This window comes from Atta colombica, unplaced genomic scaffold (assembly GCF_001594045.1).
Source record: "Atta colombica isolate Treedump-2 unplaced genomic scaffold, Acol1.0 scaffold27, whole genome shotgun sequence".
NCBI lineage: Eukaryota > Metazoa > Arthropoda > Insecta > Hymenoptera > Formicidae > Atta > Atta colombica.
This window is the reverse complement of record NW_017259370.1, coordinates 245,796-270,262: the sequence shown is the minus strand read 5'-3', so window position 1 is coordinate 270,262 and position 24,467 is coordinate 245,796. Positions and strand designations below refer to the sequence as shown.

Genomic DNA, 24,467 nt, shown 5'->3' with positions numbered 1-24,467 from the left:
ATATATATATATATATCATGAGTACTAATAACAGAGAACTACAATTCTAAACTTATTCAAAAGTACGAAGAACATCAATCGAGAAGGGAAGAAAATAAATATGTCTACGTAAAGGTGCATAAATAAAAGCATAGAATTCGAGGACGATATATTATGCCGTAATTGGGGCATGATAATTGCCATCTTTCGTGAAATATTTCGTAACCGAATCGTTTCGACATACCGAGATATTCACAGAAAAACGTTTCTGCGTTACAGCTTTTGCGTATCCCAATGTTATTAGACCCCAATAGAGACGAGTAATAATTTCCATGAAAGTCATGAATGAAATATCGAGGTTTCGCAGAGCGAAGAGCGCAAGTGGAGGAAGGGGAGGAGCGAGAGGGGCATTATTAGAATCGCCGCGGACAAGAAGAATAAATGAAAAGCGCTGTATGACGCGAAGTGAGACGCGAGAGAAGCAGCACTCCGCACGGGAGTGCTACCTCTTTTTCCGGCGTGAAGTCGCGCGCACAAACGGCACGATATGATCGTTGTCGGTGTTGTGTGATTCGCATATTTGTGCAAAATGACCGTAAACTATCTGAGTTTGTCTAATGGTTTAACAATGAATCACCGGACACGCGGCATGCACGTTCACTGCACGTATACATGCTCTCTAAAACTTTTAGAGTATATCTCATTTGAAGAATGAAATCTCACTCTTATGCTCGCTTCTGTACCAATGTAATTTAATTTTAATCTTGATTCAACTGACTCTTTGTCTTTTTCTAGTTCTAAGAATTAGAAAAAGAAGCATAAGCACCTGTAGAAATGGACATTCAAGAAAATTGACCCACTTTTTTTTTCAAAACTGGCTCAATTTTCACTCTTTAGAGTGAGATTCCACACAATTTAGAGAGTGGAAATTTTCGATGCCAATATAGTGACTGCGTTCAGTCATCAAAAAAAGCAGCTTTGCAACTGTTGTAAAATTCTTTAACATGATTGGTCCTGTCTTTAGATTCCTTACTGAATCTAAATGTCTAAGACCATGTTGAAGAATTTTATAATAATTGCAAGGCTGCTTTTTCTGATAAACGCAGTCAATGGCACTCTATGCATGGCGAATGTTTTCAGTGAGTCATTATTTTTTTATACGATAGCGAGCGACAAAATTCATTGTGGAGCAGCACCGGGAGCGAAGGAATTAAAGTAGAAAGACACGAGGTATCGAGAAACTCGAGAGAGAAGAGAGAGCTATTATCAAACTCGGAGGGAGGGAGGGAAGAGGTGCCCAACTTTTACCGAAACTATGACAGACCGCGGGGTCGCCGGCGCGAGCGAACAATACTCGCGGCTTCCTTGCGTGTAACAATATGGCATTGTCGTCTCGTAAAATAAACGTTCCATCGAATTGACGAAAATCGACGCGATATTGCCGATCGATAGGCAACGTCGAATAAAATGAAGAAAAGAACGCTGGAAGGGGGGGGGGGAGAGCGAAGGAAGGATAAAGAAGAATAAAACAGATGAAACAAAAAATTGGAGCAACGTATAAACCTGATACACACTGACAAATACAGCGCGACGCGCGACAGTGGGGGAGCAGGGAAAAGAGAGAGAGAGAGAGAGAGAGAGAGAGAGAAAAGAGGAGAACGTTCTCGTGTCTCGGCGGAAAACGAACAAAAATACACTCACTCGATGTGTGCGTGCGCGAGTGAATAAGAGAGCGAGAGCGAGAGCGAGTGAGCGAATGAACGAATGAGCGAATGAGCGGTCGAAACTGCATCGAACGAACGAACGAACGAACGAACAGTGGTAAGAAAAAAAGGAGAGACCCTATATACTTTCTCTTTCTCTCTCTCTCTCTCTCTTTCATCGCGGCAGTTCACGCTCGGCTGTATCTCATCGTCACGTCTTTACAGCCGTGAAATAAGAAGCCGCCTGTCTCTATGCCAGTCTATGCCATGGTTTGTCGCGGGGTTATGGCATACGCTGAAATTGGCGTCGCGGCGAGAAACGAGAATCTCTCTCTCTCTCTCTCACGTGAGAAGCATCGTCGGGGTCACTCGCATCGTCGACATATCGATGATGACGGCGACGAACGATGGAAAAGAGAGAGAGAGAGAGAGAGAGAGAGAGAGAGAGGAGCGAATAAGAAAAACGACAGGACCAATGACTACGGAAAGTACGCCATTATCGCGGAAGAGAGAAAGAGAGGAGGATAGGAATGATGCGGGGGAGAGCGAGATTTCCGTTCGGGGCCACCGCGAGAATTTGTCGTTATCGCGCGGCCACCGCGACGCTCGATATTCGCCGACATCGGGCGGCAGCGCGTCACTCCGCGTCGCACCGTCTCTGTCCGTACAAGAATCAAGTACTCTTTTTTAGCGGTGGCACTTTCTTGCAGCGGCGGTGGAGCGAGTGATCGAACCAGTCAGATGAGAGGAGTAACACCGTATTTATTCGTTTCGCTCCCGTACCGTACCGTCTCGTGGCGTATCTCGCGGCTAAGGACGCGCCGCTGCACGCCACTAGCGGCGTTTCGTCAGAAAACCACCCTCATTCGTTCGTCCGTCCGTCCATCCATCCATCCATCCATCCATCCATCCGTCTGTCTGTCTGTCTGCTGTCCGTCCGTCTGTCCGTTTGTCCGTCCGCGCGCGCGCGCTTACATACATCACACACACACACCACACACATATATATATATATATATATCATACATACGTACGTGCGTACGTCGTGCGTGCGTTCACGCGATTTTCACTGGCGGTGGCTGCTGTGGCCAGCCGTGGCGGCGCGGATCATCGAGGTGCAAGCGTGTCCCGCGGGCTCGAATCATTCCGTACGTATACACATCTACGTATCACACATACTATACGTCTATCTATATATACGGAGGATCTTTCTCACTCATTCACGCGAACGTATTCGCGCTCACTCCGCTCCTTCCCCACCACTACGCGGACAACTACTATTCTCCGTCCTCGCTTACTCCGTCCCGTAACCCGTTGCAGCACGATGGAAGAGAAAGAGGAGAAGGAGGAGGAGCAGGAGGAGAAAGAGGAGGCCGCCACCATACCACGCTTACATTACACTACCACTGTTTCCCCGCAAGTAAAACGTTCTCGCTTCCCTGAGTGCGCGTCGCCGGTGTGTTACGGACGAGAGAGCGAGCACCTCTAGCCGTTAGCGCGCAGGCGGGCACACGAGCGGCGACGGCATCACAGCCACCAGGCCGCACACCGCTCTCGCTCCTCGTTCGGCTTGGCTCGACTCGGCGCACCACCTGGTGGCGTGCGCATCTCCCGACCTCCTCTCTTCTTTTTTTTCTTTCTTTCTTTCTTTCTTTCTCTCTTTCTCTCGTACTCGTTCGCTCGTTCGCTCGCGCGCGCCGCATTGCTGTGTGCAGCATGCATTCGTGTCGCTAGTTCGTTCGCCGGCTCTCGGCCCGGTGTTCGCATTTGTATGTGTCGTGTATGTCCGCTCGTGTGCCATGCGCGCGCGCGCACGGCGCCGAGGAGTATATATACTCGATCTCGTAAATTGTTTTAGGTCTGTTTTACCTGCGTATTCCGCATTCGAAGAGCGAAATGAATATCTATATCTTTTTCCAGACTACACTCCGAGAGGGAGAAGAACGGGAAATGGGAAGCACGGATCAAAAAACGGACAGACCGATCCGACAGGATCCGTTAGCTCCACTCGCTTTACCTGCGCCCCTTTTGACACTTCTTCTTACTGCATCGAATTTGAGAATGAATACACTCGCAATGTATATACTTTCGAAGGGAAAGAGAGAGAAAGAGAGAAGGGAAAGGAAACTCCAAAGGAATATGTAATATGAAAGCGTATGAAAATTATTTCGGCTTCGAATGGCCTTGTCTCTAGGCCTCTTGAATATTTCCTTGAGATTTTTCGTTTTTTGCATGACGTGTAATTATGTACGATTTGTTTTTACTTTGACCAGCAAAGAATGTGATTCGATAAGGGCGGATCCATCGTCTTTTCCTCGCGACTTTCTTATCGCAGTACTGCTCTTCCACAAACACGCTAATTGTGTCCGATGATATCGTAGATAGACATGGACGTGGGACAAAAACATCTGACTTTTCTCACGCGCGTAACAAACTGCGTCCTATCGGCAATCATATTTCAAAATCATTCCTGAAGATCTGTTTTCATAATACTACATAGTTACCTGAAGATTAATCTTTACGGGAAAACCTGCACTACGATCAAATCCACTATTAAAATTAACTTTAATCTCTAATTCTAAGAATTAGAAAAAGATATACTAAGTTAAACGGAGAAGTTGTGAAGTTAAATTAGTGGAATCGAGCCTGCAGTGACAACAATGTCGTATTTTAATGAAAGAAATACAATGAATGCAATAATAAATTGTAACAAATCTTTCTCAAACAATAGCTATACGATTTTAAAACTACATTTCTGTTCTTTAAAGGTTAAAGGTTACCGAGAAATTCATGAATGAATTTCATTGATGATTTTTTTTGGAAATCTTTAATCTTTAGGTAACAATAATACATTGTGAAAACTAGCGTGAGCCTATCTCAAACTTACAAATTCCTGTCAGATGAAATCTCAAGAAATTTATCTGTCTAGATACTGCCAGTTATGCTGTCTATTTTGCGGATTGATTGTGTATTTTTAAAATGAGATTGAAAATAACAAAAGTAAACAAATTCAATAGTTTTAACGACGATTAATGAAATTATAAATATTCTAATTCATTTTCTATTCTTCATTTTCATAATTTTCAATAAATTGTGTAATATGTAATTGAATCCTTGTATATGTTTCAACAATCATTTCATGTATTCTGTGATTCTTCAAATGTTTCTCGTGTTACGCGACACTGTGGAATCGATGAAATGAAGTTCCACCCTCTAAATTTTGACGAATTCTAGATTATCTGAAATGAATTTTACGCGCGGCTTTTCATACTCACTGTCGCTTGAAGCAAAATTTTTCGATTACTACCAATATCGCAAGTAAGTTAACCTTGAAACAGAAACGCACTGCATCGGCGATAACTTCAAATCATACAATGTTTCTCTTTTATTTAAATTATTCTCGCACTTTGTGATTTAAAAAAACTTAGGTTTGAATTTTAATCTTATAATCGTATTCTACGTTTCACATACTGGAGAGAAACAAACGTCGGGAAATATTCGTTCTCGCCAAAATCAAGTATAAAAATAGTTCGTGTACGAAAGTACGAAAAGTGTTTGCCGTTTCAGGGTTAAACGCAGAAATAGGAATATCAACGTCAAACAAAATTTGCAGGTATCTCGCTTAAGATTGTAATTATTACAATGATTAAGTAGTGCTACATACAGGAAAAAAAGTAGTCTGGTTGCAGTAATTGGAATTCGGGTTGAAAATGAAGAAATCAAAATTTTCTGGTTGAATCTATAATTATAATTCTAGTTAAGATAAAAAACTAAAGTATGTATATATATTATTATACAGAAATGGATTCTGATCGGATTTAATCATTTTTTAGATTTCTATTATATTTCTGAAGAAAACGGAGTAATTCCTATTTCAGAATCCATTCCGAATAATTTAATGCGTGCCCAGAATTTTAATTGATTAAGCTTTATTCTTAAAAAAATATTGCATACAAAATACTAGAAAGATCTATTTCCTAGAGCACAAAGTTGCAGCGATATTGTTGCAAATTCTGTGCTGTATGGGATAATACACACGTAACGTATGCTACAGTACATTTTTGTATGCGACATTTTTCAAGAATATGACTCTACAAACTTCTGATTCGTTTATTTTTAACCCAAAAAATTTTCTCTCAGTGCGGTGCAGCAAATGGCAACTGCCATGATAACAATTGAACTCGGGATACGCCAAATGAGAAATTTTAATTATAGTATGTGGCCTGTCGGAAATGTAAAGAAAAATGGAAACGAAACTCGCAAAGTACTCATGCTCTCTTTACAAACGGACAGATTTATGAATCCTTGTATATGTGTATGTATGTATGTATATCGAGTCATGCGAATTTAGTGAAAGGACAGGCAATAACGGTGCGGAAGACGGAGAGACAGAGAGAAAGAGAGAGAGAGAGAGAGAGAGAGAGAGAGAGAAATGGAATGAAGGAGAAAAAGAGAAAGACGTCGGAGAACAACGCTACGGACGAGTCGCACTGGCAACGCATCGAATATTCAATATCGCGGGTAAAGGCGCACCGCGCAATTGGTAGCAGCAAGACAGGAGTCGAAATTACACGAGAAAGAGGACCAATCAGATTTTAGCTTATAAAGTCCGATAGCCGCGCGTAGGATATTCGATTAACCAATCGTATTCCGCAGGTATCGATTCGAATACATTTCCCAATGTGCCACGCTCAAATGGCAGCCGAATCTCTCTTTGCGACAACGCGACGGTCACGGAAACAACGGAGGGCGAGGACGACATCGAGGAAACATCACTGAATCTCTCTTTTATCTCAATAGTTAGTTCTCAGCCGTCCGTATCTTTACTTTAAACTGAGCAGATGACACCTCGGGTGACGAAATGAACCGTTATCATCTTGGTTTGATTAACTTTCCTATCACCTTTTCTTTTAGAAGAAATTCTTCAAATGTCATGTTACCAATCCTCTCAACAGTCATTGATTAGAACCGTATCCTCGTTTATCTTGTTCGAGCATGTCCAAAAGATTCTATATAAATCCTACCTGCAGAATTTAGGATCCGTTCACAAATGGACATAGAAAATTCCTTCGAGAAACATGCATCAGGATTTTGTTGATATGTGCGAATAATAAGGATTCCCAATGATTAAGCGCATACGTCTTACAATTAAATGATCGTGCTATTACATGTATAAACATACAGCAATCGTGCGCGATCTCTTTATGGCGAGGAAACATCACGCTTATCGTACGCCTATAATGTCAAATGTCTGCAATGCAACAAACGTGGAATAATTTGTAAAAAAGAAAAAAAAGAGAGCGACATAATCTCACTAAGGTTTTCGTAATTACCACAGCTCTCGTGGAAAACCGATAGGCGATATTGGAGCATCTTTACTAGATGATCCATGTGTTTGAATGAGAAAAAACAAATCATCGCATGCCGAGCGTCCATCGAGACATTCGAATTCTTGGAAAATCTGCTTACCTCGATCGCACGGTATTACACTTCGCGTGGCCGAGGTGAAAAGCGGCATTAGAACGTTGCGTTTACAGATATTACGTCGAAAGGAAAAGAAAAAAAAAGAAAAAAAAAGATTGCCAAGAGAGTAACAGGCGAGAGAAATAGGTCTGGAGTATATTCAAGTATATCGGAATATACCATCGATGCGTGCATCGTGCATGTGGAATCACGTCACGGATGAGGATTTACTTTTGACATTAATGATCGAATGTGAAAGATAGAGCAGGACTCACAATTATGCAAACGGCGATCCCATCTTTTTTCCCAAAGTCCATCTGAAGAAAACAAGAAACCTAGGTAGACGACAAGATGAGGAAGAGGGAGAGGAGGAGAGACGGAAACAGAGAGAATGATGAGGGACGAGGGGGGGGGGAAAGAAGGGGACTACCACACGAATGTTCGCTCAATCGTTATCTCGGTGTCCATTTTGTTTGGTTTAATTACTGAAAGAGGCGTCGGTGGTGGTGTTGGTGATGGTGGTGGTGATGCCGCTGCCGTGGGTTACGTTGACACAACACGACGGTGACAGCGATAGCGATAGTCCTTCGATAGCTGCCACCACTACTTTCGTGCAGCATCAAGAGACATCCAAAAGATGACCGCACATAGAAAATTGTATAGAGAAAGGGAAAGATGACAGAGACGAAGATAGAAAGAAGGAAATACCGGGGGAAGAAGGGGGAAGGGGGGGAAGAAAAAGGCACGGAAGATCCCAACAGACGCCGCAACGCGCGCGCGCGTGCATCACACGTACACACACCACGCACGCACGCGCGAACGCATACACACACACACACACACACACACACACCAAAAGCAGGCACACGCAAGCGCGCGTGTATCAGAGAGATGTGAATTAAACGTATGAGTGAACTTGCTGGACACTTCTCTAGTCGCGGTAACGACATGCACTTATTGCGTACATTTCACACTGTCCCGCAGCATCAATCCGGATCCGTCCAGTTCGCCATATCCGCGGTAACCTAAATCCATAGAAGGGACTAACGACGATGATGTTTCGTACCTGTGCCTATACCTGCGTCGCGTTTCTTCTCCCCATTCACTTGAATTCGCGTATGTCCGTATGTACGTACAATACGCGACGTACGGTGTCGCGACAGCGTCACCAAGATTCACGCACACTCTCTCCGCTCCGCTGCCACTTTCCGCACGTTTAATATGTCCACCCGTCCATCCGTCGAGTCGACGACATACGGCACACACGCACGCAACACACCGACATATGCGCGCATGCGCTATGATTGATAGCCGTCATTTTCGTTCTCGTTTCCATCATCACCGCTAGGCGACGTCAATAGTTGCATCGTGTGGCTAGTGTCTCTATGTGTGGCTAAAGTCCCTAGAAGTAAGGATGCTTTTCATGGAAGCACCAAGGTTAAAGATATGTATTTATGGTATCACTCGTCAGTCGTCGCTCATAAAATCATAGATTATAAAGTACCAATTGACTTCAGAAAGTCCAGTCGTAGTCAGTACAGTCGTAAAAACAAGTGCACATAGTACATGATTTGAAGTACACCAGGGTCCAAATTAAGTCAATTAGGTACAGCTAATCTAATACGTGTGATGTATACTTTCGTATTCTTGAACAGTTCTGATGTATTTACACGTACACTTCGTGCTCTTTTATGCACAAAATTTCTACAAATAAATTCGAATTAAACTAAAGAATACATAAATTGAACATTCGTATACATTCTTTTGTTCATAAATAAACTAATTACAACTAAAAAATATTGATTTACATACTTGATGACTTCATTTTCTCAAATAAAGCACGTAATACAAATGCATAAATTCGAAATGGCCGCGTTTCGCGTGAAAATGAATGCGAGTATTTTATAGATTTTGCGGTATTTTATAGATCTAGTGACTTTAATCACTCATATTCAACAAATGAGTTACGTGATTTCGTATGCTAACCCTGAATGTCGCTTACTTTGTGGAAAGAATATAAGGTGAAACAATAGATGTTCGCGTTACATGAAATCTCCAAATATTTTTGCACTTAAAATGAGATAGATACATATTTTGCCTTAAAAAGAAAAAAAGCGAAGATACCGAAAGTGCAAATGCGAACAAATCTAGTAATATTATTCGTTTTGTCTTTCAGAAGCTGCTCGGGGTCGCTCCGAATGAACCCACCGTACTTGAAATATAGGATTCAGGTCTGTATTACAATGGGTACTTTCCATTTGAAGATACAAGTCGAGATAAGCGTCGTTCTATCCTTATTGACATTCAGAGACTGACAAAGCTAGAACAATACTTGTGCCGACTTATGTCAAATGGAAAGCACCTAATAGAGATGAAAGCGATAAGCAATCAGAAATTAATCAATCATAGTCGATTATTCTTCTTACACTTGGCTAATTTTTTACGGTTTACGACTTGCGACTCTATTGTAGAACAGACATCGCATTACGATATCCGTCATATGACATCTGACAATGGGCGCGTTCAAGTTGACAAAGCAGTTAAGTTAGCTCGCCGAGCAATTAAACATGATTGATTGGATCCACAGGTAAGAATCAATTATACTCATTCGCTCGACAAGCATGCCTAGCAACTTTGCTGTCTTGAACTCGCCTATTTATTGTTACGATGAATGTCAAACGTCATATGATGTCGTGCATAGTGTGTAAATCTATATTCAAGTACGCCATTCGGAGCGACCCCGAGCAGCTCTCGAGAGACAAACTGAACAATGCTATTGGATGCATTCAAAACGATAAACGCACTGAGCTCTTTCATTTGATTGGCATGTTTTACTAGATCCTAAAATATAGACCAATCAGATAAAAGAGCTCATTGATTGCTTAGTGAGTGGTTGTCGTTCTGAATGCACCCATTATAATGGCGATAGCCAATATTGGAAATAATCAATCAAATGTTCTCCAATATGCATTTCCCTGCGTATAATAACGCTGGTTATACTAGAACAGCCAATTAAATGTTACCCAAATTCACTCTCCTACTCCTCCACGAGAGTATTTTACCCTTACATTTTTTTCATGGTCATATGAATGAGCTAGCAGCGATAAACTTTTGATGGTAATTATATTAAATGCGTTGTGTAAAGTAGTGTAAAGTAGTGTCATATCAAAAATAATATTACAATTGGATCTGTTAAATTGATATGTGTGACAACAAAAATAAAGCGAAACGACAAAATAAACTAATAGCATCTATGCTTTAATGAATGTACAAATTAAAAAAAAAAGTATAAAGAGATTTGGATTGATCCTTTATTTAAAAGATGACGTGACATGGATTTTTTTTATTCCTTCTCAGAATTTGCAATCTGTTCTAAATTAGGACGTTTAGCAAGAAGTTTGGCAAAGAAATATAGCATGCGAGAGAAATATCCATTGACACTCCTCAAATCGGTTGACCGCTATGTATTAGATAGGGACTGCTATATATTAGACGCTGTATTAGAACAGATTAGAGATTTTTTTCTTCAGCTTTCTAGAGAGCGTAATTTTCATGAGCTAGTTGGCAAGAATTTAGATGATTTTCAATTCTCTTTCTGTAGCTTTCTATTATAAACCTTGCTGACCTCTTTAATGATAGATATGTCCAGATCATAATATAGCATTTTATTAGGAATATCCCAGCAAACGAGAATGGATTGAAATGAATTGAAATGGATTCAGATTTTTAGAAGTATTGAGTCATTCAATGAATTAAAATGAATGCTTTTCAATTTTGAATTTTCATTTATAGGAATTGTATGGAGCATATCTCTATGCCTTTCAATCTAAAAATAATATTAGCTTTTTCTGCAATTGTGAATACTGTTCAATTCAAAATTTTGAATAGGAAATTCAAAGTTTTTCAATCCAATTGCATCCAATTGAATCTAATTGAATTCAATTGAATCCAATTAAATCCAAAAAAGTATTCTATTTAAAATACGCATTCGGATAGAAAAAATTTCAATCCATTCTCGTTTACTGGGATACCAAGGTTAATTATAATTCTTAGTTTTTTTCGATTGGAATCTATATATTATCTCTATATTGGAGTGAGATGCCATCTTCCAAACTTAGGTCCCATATGACCAAATGGGTTCGAGAATAACTTTGCATATTATAAGTTTACTTTCCATATTTAGTTAAGATTGAACTATATCCACTATATCCAAACTATATTTTTCTGCAAGCCAAGAGTTGTTTCCTTTTATGAAAATATGTCTTTTCCAGATCAAACGCCTGTCCAGGTGAAACCCAAGATATCTCACATACTCCATTTGAGGTATATCAACATTATTAAACTGAACTGCCGGACAGCTTCCTTGTCTCAGGTGAAGATGACATGAGTCGATTTTATTTCGTTTATTAAAATCTTCTAGTTCCTCATTCAGGAGAAAATACCATCCAAACTCTTCTGCAGTATGAGATAACAGTGAGTCGACGTGAGAAATCATAACAGCAGTATCATCTGTAAATGTCCCGATTATGACAGATCCATTTGTCGGCAGGTCAGCCATATACAGTACAATATAGGGCCTAACATTCTGCCCTGCGAAATCCCCCTCTGCAGAATCTTTATTTGGCATAAGTTTGATAAAGCATCACCACTATTCATTACAAAAAGTAACAATCTTTTAGATAGATACTTATGATAGGTATATATTATAAAATCCAGGGAGGTAGTTTTAATTTTGTAGAGCAATCCTTCATGCTACACTCGATCAAAGGTTTATGAGACATCAAAAATACTGCCGAACAGTATTCTTTCTTTTCCAGTGATTTGTGAATATTGCTCAAGTCTATGAACTTGTTTAATTGTTCCATGACTTTTTCTTGAAACCAAATTGATGCTCAGGAATGAGATTTTTTTCCTTGATTATAGACATCATTCTTAGTGCAGCAATAGTGATTCAAACATATTGGCTGTTATTGAAAGCAGGCTTATAGGCCTGAAAGATTTGGGATCTTTCCTAAAATCCTTCCAGGTTTTTATCATTTAGGTTTATCATTTTAATGACAGCAACCTTCCATTGGGAGGGGAACAAAACCAATACTGAATTGAAAAGATGAATGAGATAGATAGTTCCTGACTCTGGGAGCTCCTTGAGTATTCTCTCTGTTATAAGGTCGTATTCAGGGATCTTACGATTATTAATTTCTACGCTGTCTTGATTCCAGTTTTTGTATATTCATCTGAGTATTGTTTTCAGAGATGCCACAACTGTGTTTCCATGCTTCTTGGATCTTTCAATTGAATGAGGAGTGAAAACCTCCTACAGATGATCAGTAAATGTCATAACCTTATTCTCGTTACAGCGTGCTCAGTGCACCGAAGAGAAAGACAGCTATTTTCAGCCGTTTCACTTTCTGATGGCCTTCCATAAGAAATAGTCGGTAGATGCGGAAGCATCAAGCTGTTGCAGATATTTTTGGATGCTATTGTTCCTTTCACTGTCCAGAAGATATTTTAATTCTTTGCAAGCGCGGTTTAAACTCCTCCTAAATACTGGAGTATCTAGGTTTTTGCCATTTCTTTCGCAGCCTCTTCTCCGCAACTTTCTCCAAGATTAACTTAGGAAAACATAATCTAATCTCATCGCTGACTGGACATTGGTGGAATGGAACACTAGATCACTCTCTGAACCACGAGTTAAAATATTCAACAGCAAGCTCAACGTCCTTTTCAATTTTCAAATTTATCCTGATGTTAAGGGAGGAATCAATAAGATCGCGAAGTGATCCCCAATTGATTTTCCTACTATGAAGAACACATTTCGTGGATCTGTTTATAATTTCACTGCTCAATTATGTAATTATGACAGGGGAGTGATCAAACATAAGTTCTAGACTAGATTCGCAACTAATGTACTTAGAGGAAAAGCCTTTAACCACACAGAAGTCCAGCAAGTCCGGGATCTTGTTTCTATAGACCAGTAGGTCGGCTAGTCAATAGATACGTCATTAAGTCGCAAGTTCTCCATAGCCTTCACCAGTTCACACTCTTTCGTTAGAGTAAATCGAGATTTCCAATGGAATCCCAATGGATTCCCATACTTGGCATTAAAATCTGCCCCAGCAATAAATCTACCTCCAAGAGATTCAAAGAAATTGATGAAATTTCTTTGAATCTTTGAATTTGTTTGTCAAGCAGAGAATATAATTGTGAATGAGTAATTGTGAATGTTATGATATTAAAGAAAATTACTTTTTTATATGGATTAAAATTTAGATTTAATGCTCATTTCCACCAATGGCCTAGTTTCCGAGGGTTTAATCCGGATCAGAATGTAAAAACCAACTACAATCAAATATTTCCTTGTTACGACAGGGAACGACAGGGAAATGCTCGAGTGTAGTTGGTTGGTTCTTACATTCTGATCTGGATTAAACCCTCGATGAAAACTAGGCCAAAGTAGATTAATCTCGTTTCAAATTACTTTTCATCTTTTTTTAATTTTTAGAACTAGAAAAAAACGAAAAGTTAAACCGAGATTAATTTTAATTTACATTGGTAAATGGACAGAAAATTCTTCAAAATAGCATTTACGTATATGAAGTTCATTACAATCATTTGATATCTCTTGCGTAGTTACTAAAACGCATGCGTACATGACCACAGCGCATGTAAAATAAAAAATGTTCGTAATGTCGCTGCATCTCATCGATATAATTTCTTAACCTCTATAATCGTCAATTTTAACGCTCGGTTCGTGGGGCCGTGCTAGCGTTTTTTTTTTTAGATTCTTTCGTTTTATGCAAAAATGCATCGAATAAGGAATAATTTCATCAAAGTCGGAGGTGATGACTGTATATTTTATATACAGTAGATAATTACCCTTAATTAACTTTTAAAACTGTATAATCTTCGGTACTTTTCTTTCTTCCTTTAGACTTGTTTGTTTATTGATATAAATTAATATAGTACTTCTTACTATGATATTTACTTTTTATTTTTCACTGAATTATTTTTAACTTGTGTTATTCTTACTTTGATAATACAATTGTGCACTGTACTTCCACCTCCATCACAACTGAATAAATGAGGTTGTCAGCGACAGAAATGCCACGAATTTTTATGCCACTGTGGAGACCATGATAATACTAGGTATTCCATTTCCATTTTTTGGTTGCGCAGTAATAGCGTGAATTTAGACAAAAATTTGATTGGCAATTTTAATATGCCATTATACGCAGGAAAGTAAATTTAGGCAAAAATTTGATTGGTTGTTTCTAATATTACTATCACAAGTATGCGCAACGGAACATCTGGTATCATCTGATATGACGGAAATCACAGTAAACTGCAGAGATTTTTTACTCCTTTCTATTACTTCGGGAAATACGGACAATAGAGTGTGAATAAGGGAAACACATCGAAACACGAATGCATTTTCAAATGTGAAGCGTAAAACTGAAATTGTATGTAGTACATATAAAAATGTTTAACAAAACGTAACCATTTTATGAATGTCTGCTGAAATAAGACTATTCCTCTAAATCTTAAAATATAATTTAATCAGGGCGAAAAAAACTTCCAACAATCGCAAAGTAAATATTCTGCTGAACGCAGAGAGAGAGAGAGAGAGAGAGAGAGAGAGAGAGAGAGAGCCAATGATTTTATAATGAATAAATTAAAGAAGAATAACAACAGAGGTAAATACACAAATAGAATGAAATGAAATTTGTTTAAAAATAAATAATATAAAAATAAATGAGCTGAAAAATATGATTTCAGGAATATTAACTACTTTTTTATATTTAATTATTTGTGTATTTAATTTTTTATTAAGTATATAAGTACTTTATTGCGGTGTATATTTAATTTGTCAATTTGAATTCAAAATATCAGTAACAACAGAATTGCATAATAATACAAAGTAATATTAAATTAATATATACAATTATGTTTTCTCTTTATCTTTCGTCTTCTCTTTTCTTTATTTTCTACGTCGATGTTTCGAAGAAATCAATCTGGATAAAATTAAACTAAAAAATTATGTACATAAATAAATACACACGCAAGCGCGTACACACACACACACACACACACACACACACACACACACAAAATCAATCAAAATTTTATGATGAATCATAAAAATCAATCAACGATGAATTCAGAGTCACAGAGTCTAACCATCCTTCCATATCTTCTCCATTTTCCTTCATTATCTTTCTGATTAGTTTTTAAGAAATTGGACACAATATAAGTACATACAATATGGACACTGAGCGTCGGCACCTTTGAAGTAGTGAGTTGATCCCAGATCATATGAATTGCCACCATGTCGGATTGGAAAGGCGCTTATAAATTTAAGTTTTTATAAAAATACGGAATGATCTTTCTAAAAAAAAGACATGTTTTACCACATACATACTATTACATATATACGTGTGATTTGTGGTCTCGTGACAGTCAATACTTCCAACTTTTTCCGCAAGGCGTAATGGCACTAAAATCACATCTGCCGGATTTCCATTTACTTACATCGTGTTTCGAACTTTCAGTTTGATTAATTTAACCTTAAGTTTGATCTCTTTATTACTCCATGGATACACCGATCAAGCTTACATCTAATCAATACTAATTAAAACTGTGTTCCAAAATTGTTTGCCAATGCTGGTAACACTATCAATATCATTCCAATTTAAAATGCGTATTCACACCAATCACATGCTTACTAAAATTGGAGTGTATGGCAATTGCCCACGGTTCAATTGCACACAGCTAATCACAGCACTTAAAAAAAAACTAACCCTAAACTCCCTACGCAGAAGTGATTGTGATTGGCAATGGGCAATTGCACTACTTCCGTAAAATTGGAAAATCCTGAAAATTGGAACGCTGTTGGTAACATTTTTATGACGACATATGATTGCCTGCAGCGCTGACAATCAATTTTGGAACACAGTCTTAGTTATTGACCTAGAGATGCGACATAGAAAGTATGATCTAATTGGCTGTCTGAATTATGTGATCAAGAGTTCCATTTTAATTCACTATTGCATCTACACAAGGATAAAACGATATACTCGGAGGATGTTTCCGAACGCAATCTAATGCATCAAGATATAGTTTTGTAATGTATATACATATAGATTAGATAAAGAAAAATTAAGAGTGTTTCAATACAAAATGTTGAAGTGCAATAAAAAACTATTATTATGGTGTAAGTATTCTTCTATTTGTGTAAATATTTAGTATCGATATAAGGTTAGGAGCATTTATATTGAATTAAAATGGCGGTGGCTATCTAACCTAACTGACGCAATGTCGCATCTCTGTTATCTAGGCCTTTAGTACTGATTAGTACGAACATAATTTAAATCTAACTTAGCATATGGTCAACGCGATATTGCAAATACTTTGAAGCGTTTTTTTAATTGGTCAGTTTGTAAAATTCTTTTTTCTAATTGGTCCTTCAAAGCATACTAGGTGTATAAGCTTAAATCCGCTGTTTGCTCATAGGTAGCATTAGTGAGCGTACAAAGCTATCCTGGGCACATACTTTTTTTTATGTGTTTGACATCTGTCAACATTAACCAGTGCACATCATCAGCAATTTCATACAACAACATTTTTTCTTTCGTAATCATGTCTAGTTTTTTGCTAAAAAAAAAAGCATATGCGGGAAGCTTTGCTTTTCTGTTTCAATTTGAAGAAATCAGCTGCCGAATCGCATCGAATGCTTGTGGAGGCCTATGGCGACAATGCTTTATCAGAAACAACGTGCAGAGATTGGTTTCGCCAATTCAATGACGACAATTTTGACCTGAGTGATAAGAAGCATGAAAATCGGCCCAGGAAGGTTGAGGACTGTCAATTGCAGACTCTTTTGGACGAGGACGATACCCAATCGCAAAAAATGCTTACCGAACAATTGGGTGTTTCTCAAACAGCCATTTCCATGCGGCTACATGCCATGGGGAAGGTTCAAAAGATCGGAAAATAGGTGCCGCATGAACTGAACGATAGGCAGATGGAGTGATGCCAAAACACATGCCAAATTCTGCTTGCCAGACAAAAAAGAAAGTCGTTCCTGCATCGGATTGTGACAGGCAATGAGAAGTGGATCTATTTTTAGAATTCTAAATGCAAGAAATCTTGGGTTGATCCTGTCCAACCATTAACATCTTCCTCAAGACCAAATTGCTTTGGACGGAAGACGATGCTATGCGTTTGATGGGATCAGGAGGGTGTTATCTACTACAAGCTGTTAAAACCTGGTGAAACTGTTAATGCTCATCGCTACTATCAGCAACTGATCAAATTGCACCGTGCTCTATGTGAAAAAAGACCGCATAATCGAAAAAGACATGACAAGCTGATTTTCCTCCACGACAACGCACCATCGCACACATCAACAATGGTCCAAAACTACTTGGAGACACTCAAGTGGGAATTGCTACCCCATCTCGCTTACTCACTAAACCTGGCATCTTCTAACTATCACCTGTTTTCGTCGATGGCCCACGCGCTCGCTGAGCGGCACTTCGATTCTTACGAAGACGTCCGAAAATGGCTTGATGAGTGGTTTGCCTCGACAGATGAGGAATTTTTTTGGCGTGGTATACACAAATTGCCCGAAAGATGGGAAAAATGTATAGTTAGCGAGGGCAAGTACTTTGAATAAATTTATTTTTGCTTCCTAGAAAAAAAAAATGTATTTTTCTGACTAAAAAACAGCAAATTTAAGCTTATGCATCTGATATTTGTAGCGAGACTTTCACTACAGACTTAATAACACTAGCGATTGAGATTGGATTGGAATTTAACCAAATGCTTTCCCATGATAGTCGAAATTTCGGTTCTCACTGGGCTACGTTCCAAAACATCTTCTCCGAGGAAGATTTTACTTTACATGCTATAATATACATCACATGTACTATATATTTCGAGTCAAATTTTTTTCGGAGAGAAAATTTTGGAACGTAGCCCAGGAAAGTAATACAACCAGATCAGAATCGTTTAAATTTAGTGCATTCGTATAACATGCTAATCTGATTGATGATAATACTTTTCCGAGATTCCGTTTTCCTTTTGTCATAGGACAATGGATATGATCAATGTTGCAAACGCTTTGAAGCGTTTTTTAATTCGTCAATTTGTAAAATTGTTTCTTTTCATTGGTCCATCAAACGCTTCAAAGCATTTGTAGCGAGACTTTAAGTAGCCAATATCTTAAATCAGAAAAAAGAAAATCAATCTCAAGTTTAGTGAATTAAAAACTTTATAAAAACATTAAAACAATAAATTATCTAATCGTTTTCTCTTGGCTGCACTATCGCCCACCAGTGTAACACTCAGCAGTGTACTATGTTTCCATGACTGGTAAGCGAACTCATTCGGTGCAACTATATTTCCATGACTACGATGTAGTGCAAATTTTATGCACGAAGTGGAATTTTGCTACACCGTCTGAAAGGGACAGTGTAGAGTTAGTGTGATATTTACAATTTGAAAATGGAAGTTAAGCGGGAACAGGGTTTTAGCGCAATATTGATGTACACCATGGTGTGCACCACTCTAGTGTAAAGCCCATAGCACATACAAAAACATAAGGCCGTAATCAGTAAGAGTCTGAGCACAAGAATTGTCGTAACTTAGAGATTTAAGTTGTAGACGTAAGTAACGCACAAGCTTTCACGTATGACGTACAACTTATTATGCCATGTCTCCAATAAATCATATGTCATATGCCAAAGCTTGTGCGTTATTTACAACTTAAATCTACAACTTAAGTCTCTAAGGCTGTGGTCAAAGTCTTGCTACAAATACTTCGAAACATTTGATGGACCAATTAGAAGAAAGAATTTTATAAATTGATCAATTAAAAAACGCTTTAAAACATTTACAACATCGCGTTGACCGTACCCTAAGTAAGTTTAATTTTTGTGCTCAGACTCTAAGGAAATTTGTAAGATTGGATTTGTTACTGGCTCTAAGGTCCGTGATTGGGCAATTCGCTTACTGATTACGTCTTACGGCCTTACATTTTTATATGTGCCATGAACTTAATGTAGCTAAGTGTAGTGCTTACGCGCAATTGATGTGATGCGAGGTTGCATCCAGTGTATCCCAAGAGAAAAGTATATTCAAAAGTATATTAGATTTAAATTATGTCCAACAATCTAAATCTTGTCATATATAACGATATAGATGATGAAAATACAATGTTTTTTGAATAATTTTTAATAAAGATATCTCCTTTTTTTTTATAGAGAAAAATTTCAAAATAATCAATTTATTTATCAATGCTGAAATTGATTAATATATATTTTTTCATTCATTAAAATAGTATTTTTTTCCAATTGCCGAAAGAAGCTGAATAATTAAATACTATTTAGATACATGAAGGATTTTTATATATAATTCACGATTATATTTTATTATTTATTAAGATTAATTTTTCATTAAGATTAATTTTAAAATACTATTTTAAATTTTAAGCATTTTATTAAGTTTTGCATAGTCAAATTTTATCGTAATTAGTGAATATTAGTAAAATTATGAATGAATAGATTTAGGGTATTCATAGTCGTGATTCAACCGAAATCCGGTTTGAGCTATATTTGAATTAATGTTCCTATTATAGGAACACTTTGAATTAATCTTTCATTTAAAAAACGCTTTTCAAACCGATTTAATAAATGTGATTGGTTTAACTTTGATTTGAACCAATTCAAATCTAGCTTGCCTGAATATGCGAAGATTTATTTAGAAGACTCTGGAGTAAATATTGATTAAAGATTAAAAACTATACTAGTATATATGAAGAATTAATTTAAGCAGAACCTCTGCCCCCGAAGAAGTTTAATGCTAGATCGCAAGATCAAATCATGATACTGTGATCCAAAAGTTAGAAATCCACATAGGGGAATTTAAGAAGAAGAAACTCACCTGAAATGAGATTAATCGGGTCGATTTACAATTATGAATACTGACCTTAGTGAGCGGTATATCATGAGCCTAACTTTTATTATATAGAATAAATTGAATTCTTACTTTGACTGACTTTAATCTCACATTAAACTTCAATAATACTGTTATTGTTTGAAAATAATTTCTTTAACGAATTAAATAGCTCTTATTATTCATACTTTAGCCTTATTTTTTATTTTCAAATTGCTTCTCCTAAAAAAACAATATAAAGTATTATTACTATCAATATCAGATCTTTTTGAATTAGAAATAAACTGATAGAAAAATAAATAATTAATGAAACATAAGTTTATTTATTTATTTTATTTAAATTAAGTTATAATTTGATTAGCAATTAATTTCTCTCCAAATTGCATTTTATTAATATCTAAATTGAATACAACATCGAAATACATATAATTGTAATAAACATTGAAGAACAAAATCAATATTGAATATATCAAAAACAAACACTCGTTGAGAAAGATTAAAAATTCTGATGTTATAGAATCTGTGTACACAGGATGATCTAAAGAATTGGAAAATTTTATTTAGATATATTATTGATAGAAATTTTATAAAACATTTATAGTTAATTTAGCTTTGAAAGGATTTTTTTACATTTATGTTAAGTAAAATTAATAAGTTTCAATTGTATGTAAGCTTAAATTATAAATTATTTCTAATTTATATTAATACTTATTTACATGTAAATTCTTATATATTTAAACATTAAAAATTATAATATACTGGGTTGCCCGGAAAGTTCGTGCCGACTAACCTATATAATTTAATAAATGTATACTAAAATTTAAATTTTTTGCGTTTCAATTTTCCTTCAAAATCGGCACGAACTTTCCGGACAACCCAATATTTGCCGTAAGGGGGAGGCAGGGAGGGAGGGAAGGCGAGAGGGAGGGGGAGAGAGAGAGAGAGAGAGAGAACATGTTTCCTTATTAAATAAGAAAGATCTTTAAAAAATATTTTTATCATATTTTTATCATATTATGTTAATTTATCTGCAATACTATATATATGAATTTAATATTAATCGATATAAATTTTTTATTTGTAGTCAGAAATAAATCAGAAATAACTGTATAGGTATGCCGAGCTATTTTTCAAATAGAGAAGAACTTGTTTCAATTAATGATGTTTCATTTTTCTCAATCAATTCCATTAGCTTAACAATATCTTTTTGCGATAGCTTTTGAAAATTTTTAGTTTTCACAATTTCTTTTATATGAAACTTAACAAAATTTATCAAATATATTTCTAAAAACTTTATATTAAACGAAAACGCAAATTCTATAAGTTCCATAGCATTTATAATTGCAATAGAGCGTATCAATATTCACATGTTAATTTTACGGTTAATACATCATACTTATCGACTGTTTTTTATCAACTCATATTCAAAATTAATATAATCTGATTCAGATTTTGAACCATTTATAATTAATAACAAAATCCTAAAATTTTCTAATTCCTCAAACGTTAATTCATTTGTCATATCTATTTTTGGTTCATGTATTTGACATATATTATATTTCTTAAAATAGCTAGTATTAGCACAATTTTTTAAATACAATTACATTTTGCTCTGTTCCCAATATAAAATTAATTGATTTATCATTCTTAGATTGAAACTCTATAAGGATTGAGTTTTCAAGAGATTTTACATCTTTTGAAAATAATGTTGAAATTGAGAATATTGAGGATAAATTCATATGTAAAATGTTACTTTTCAATTCATGAAAAATATCAAACTTACAATATATAATAAGAATATCATCAAAAAGCTTATTTTCGGATACTTCCATTAACAATGTCATATTCGAAATACGACCTGAGAACGATTTTGGTATATCAGAATTTAAAATAATAGTACATAAACCAGTAAATGCTCTATCAGTACACATAAAAAATTATGCTGTTTTTAAAGTATTACTATATGAAAGTGTGTGAGTTACTATACGAAACCAGTTTTATTAGAATTTTGTAATGATCTTTTTCTAAAAATGTCGGAGAATATAATTGATCTATGACTTTAAACAATTATTATTTTCATTAATTTTCCATGTAAAATCAAGTTTAGTCGACTTAATCTGCGTTTGAGCATAGCTCTTGGAATATAAAGGTAAACAATCAATAATATTTTAAATAAACATTTTTTTTCAAATTAAAAAAAATTTTTTTTAAATATTCGTGTGGATGAACAGAGATCATTTTATTGTAAAACTTTTGTATAAAATATTTTTTGATATCTCGAATAGTTTGCGAGATATAACGGAAAAAGCTGAACATTGTGCTGTATACGTAAAGGGTGATTTCTCCTTCAAACTCCTTCAAACCAATTGATATTTTCTAAATTCATCTCTTTATGTGAACTACAAGTTCACAAAGTTTCATTAAAATCAGACTCAAATTTTTAAAACAAATTAAATGATAAAGACTACAAGTCAATGCAGGATGTTAAGTACTGATAAATGAATTTTAATATTTAATATTTAATATTATAATAATTTCAATACAATGCTAGATGTTTTAATGCTTCGATCCTTATTAGGTCATCCTCAGTAACATAAAAATATATAAATAAAAAAGGTCGCAAATTACAAAAATACCGAATAACATATTCAAATGTTTAATTTTTAACGATTCCTATAATCAAAATTACAAAGAATCTACTTCTTTCATTTCTTCAATATTCCTCCGCATGTAGTAATAAAGACACCTTCGTCTAATCAATGTCTTCTCGTAATAGCATGGTCAATTGTTAAAAATTAATAAAATATATAAAAAATATAAAAATTAAGTCGCATCGACTTGGTGATGAACGTTAATTAAAAAAAAAACCAAATTGTAAAAGTAATCCTGAACGATTAGAATAAGATATAAATTAATAAAATAGTTGAAGTAGTAAAATCATTGAAAAAAAAAAGTTTTAATCGTCATATTTGTGCAACTAAAACAAATGCAAGGATTCTCATCAATCGGTGATGTACATATATCTGTCATAAAATTATGTTCTCAAATCATCAATTAGTAAAATTCTAACGTGCGAAGGTAAAATTTGCGTTAGAATTTTATTCAAATAGGTATGACAATTAAAATTTTTTTTTTAAATGCATGGAATACAATATCTCTCTTAATATGGCATTCATGACTACCAGAAGGCATACAACTCAATGGAGACTTGGGCGATCCTAGAGCCAATGGATCTAGTGAGAATTGACTCAAGGTACTCAATTATAAAATCTAAACATCTATAGACAAGCTACCCTCAAAGTCAAAGTCAACAATGACATACCGAAAAAATTCAGAAGAGAAGAGTCATAGGGTGACACGATTTTTCCAAAATTGTTCTTGCATTGGAATAAATTTTCAAAGGCCTTGAGAGAGAAAAGTTGCAGTTGAACATATCTGAATTATCTGCGCTTCGCAGACGACATTGCACTCTTCAGTAACAATGCTGCAGAACTAGAAGAGATATTACAAGAACTAAATTGCGCGTGCAGATAGGTGGATCTAAGTATGAATCCATAAAAAATCAAGATTATATTCACCAATAATATAAAATTGATTATTAATAAAGTAACCATTCAAAATGTAGAAGAGTGTGTGTACTTGAGCCACACCATTAAACTGGGCAAGCAAAACCAGACAATGGAGATTATGAGGCGGGTCGGTTTGAATGGGCAGCATTTGGCAAGCTGAAATATATCTCATCAGAGATCTCAAAATTCCCATAAACCTTAAGCGAAAAGTATATGAGACATATATATTGCCGGTGACGATATATACGGCCTTGAAACTGACGATGACCTAGCGTAGTGCAAATTAAAGTATGTCAAAGAGCGAAAATGGAAAGATCAATGCTGGGGATCAGTCTTAGGCCAGAGTTAGACTATACATTGAAGAATGAGATTAAGATTGAAAGATTGAAGTTTGACCAAAAGTCAGAACCAAAGAAGTCTTCATTGGTGAAATTTCAATCTTTAATCTTTAATCTCAATCTTCAATGCCTAGTTTGATTCCGATCTTAGAGACAAAGTGAGAAATGATATTATAAGATCGAAGACCGGTGTCTCTGATATCGGACAAGTGGCGGCGCTGAAGTGGAGATGGGCGGACCATAAGGCCAGGTATAAAGATGAAAGGTGGAATAAACGTCTATTGTATTGGAGATGGAGGACGTCGATGAGGAGCGTGGGCTGGCCGCAGTCGCGCTGACGCAATGACATTAGAAAGTATGCGGAGTCAAATTGGATGCGGGTCGGTAGGAAAGGGAGACATGGAAAAAAATGGAAAAGACCTATGTCCAAAAGTGAATTGCGAAGGGCTGAGAAGAAGAAG

At 36.2% G+C, this 24,467-nt stretch overlaps 1 protein-coding gene across 3 annotated transcripts in view; it reads right to left on the bottom strand.

Annotated features, from left to right (window-relative positions):
• The window catches only part of LOC108689499 (chromodomain-helicase-DNA-binding protein 7), a 26,921-nt gene extending 18,499 nt beyond the window's left edge, over positions 1–8,422 (bottom strand). The window contains exons 1-2 of one of the 3 annotated variants that reach the window (XM_018196269.1): positions 8,212–8,422; positions 7,421–7,748 (exon numbers count right to left, since the gene is read on the bottom strand). The gene's annotated coding sequence lies outside the window, so the exon portion shown is untranslated. Of the gene's footprint in view, positions 1–7,420; positions 8,060–8,211 lie in introns of those variants that run through there. The other 2 variants (XM_018196270.1, XM_018196268.1) reach the window with 2 other exon arrangements.
• Positions 8,423–24,467: the final 16,045 nt, after the last annotated feature.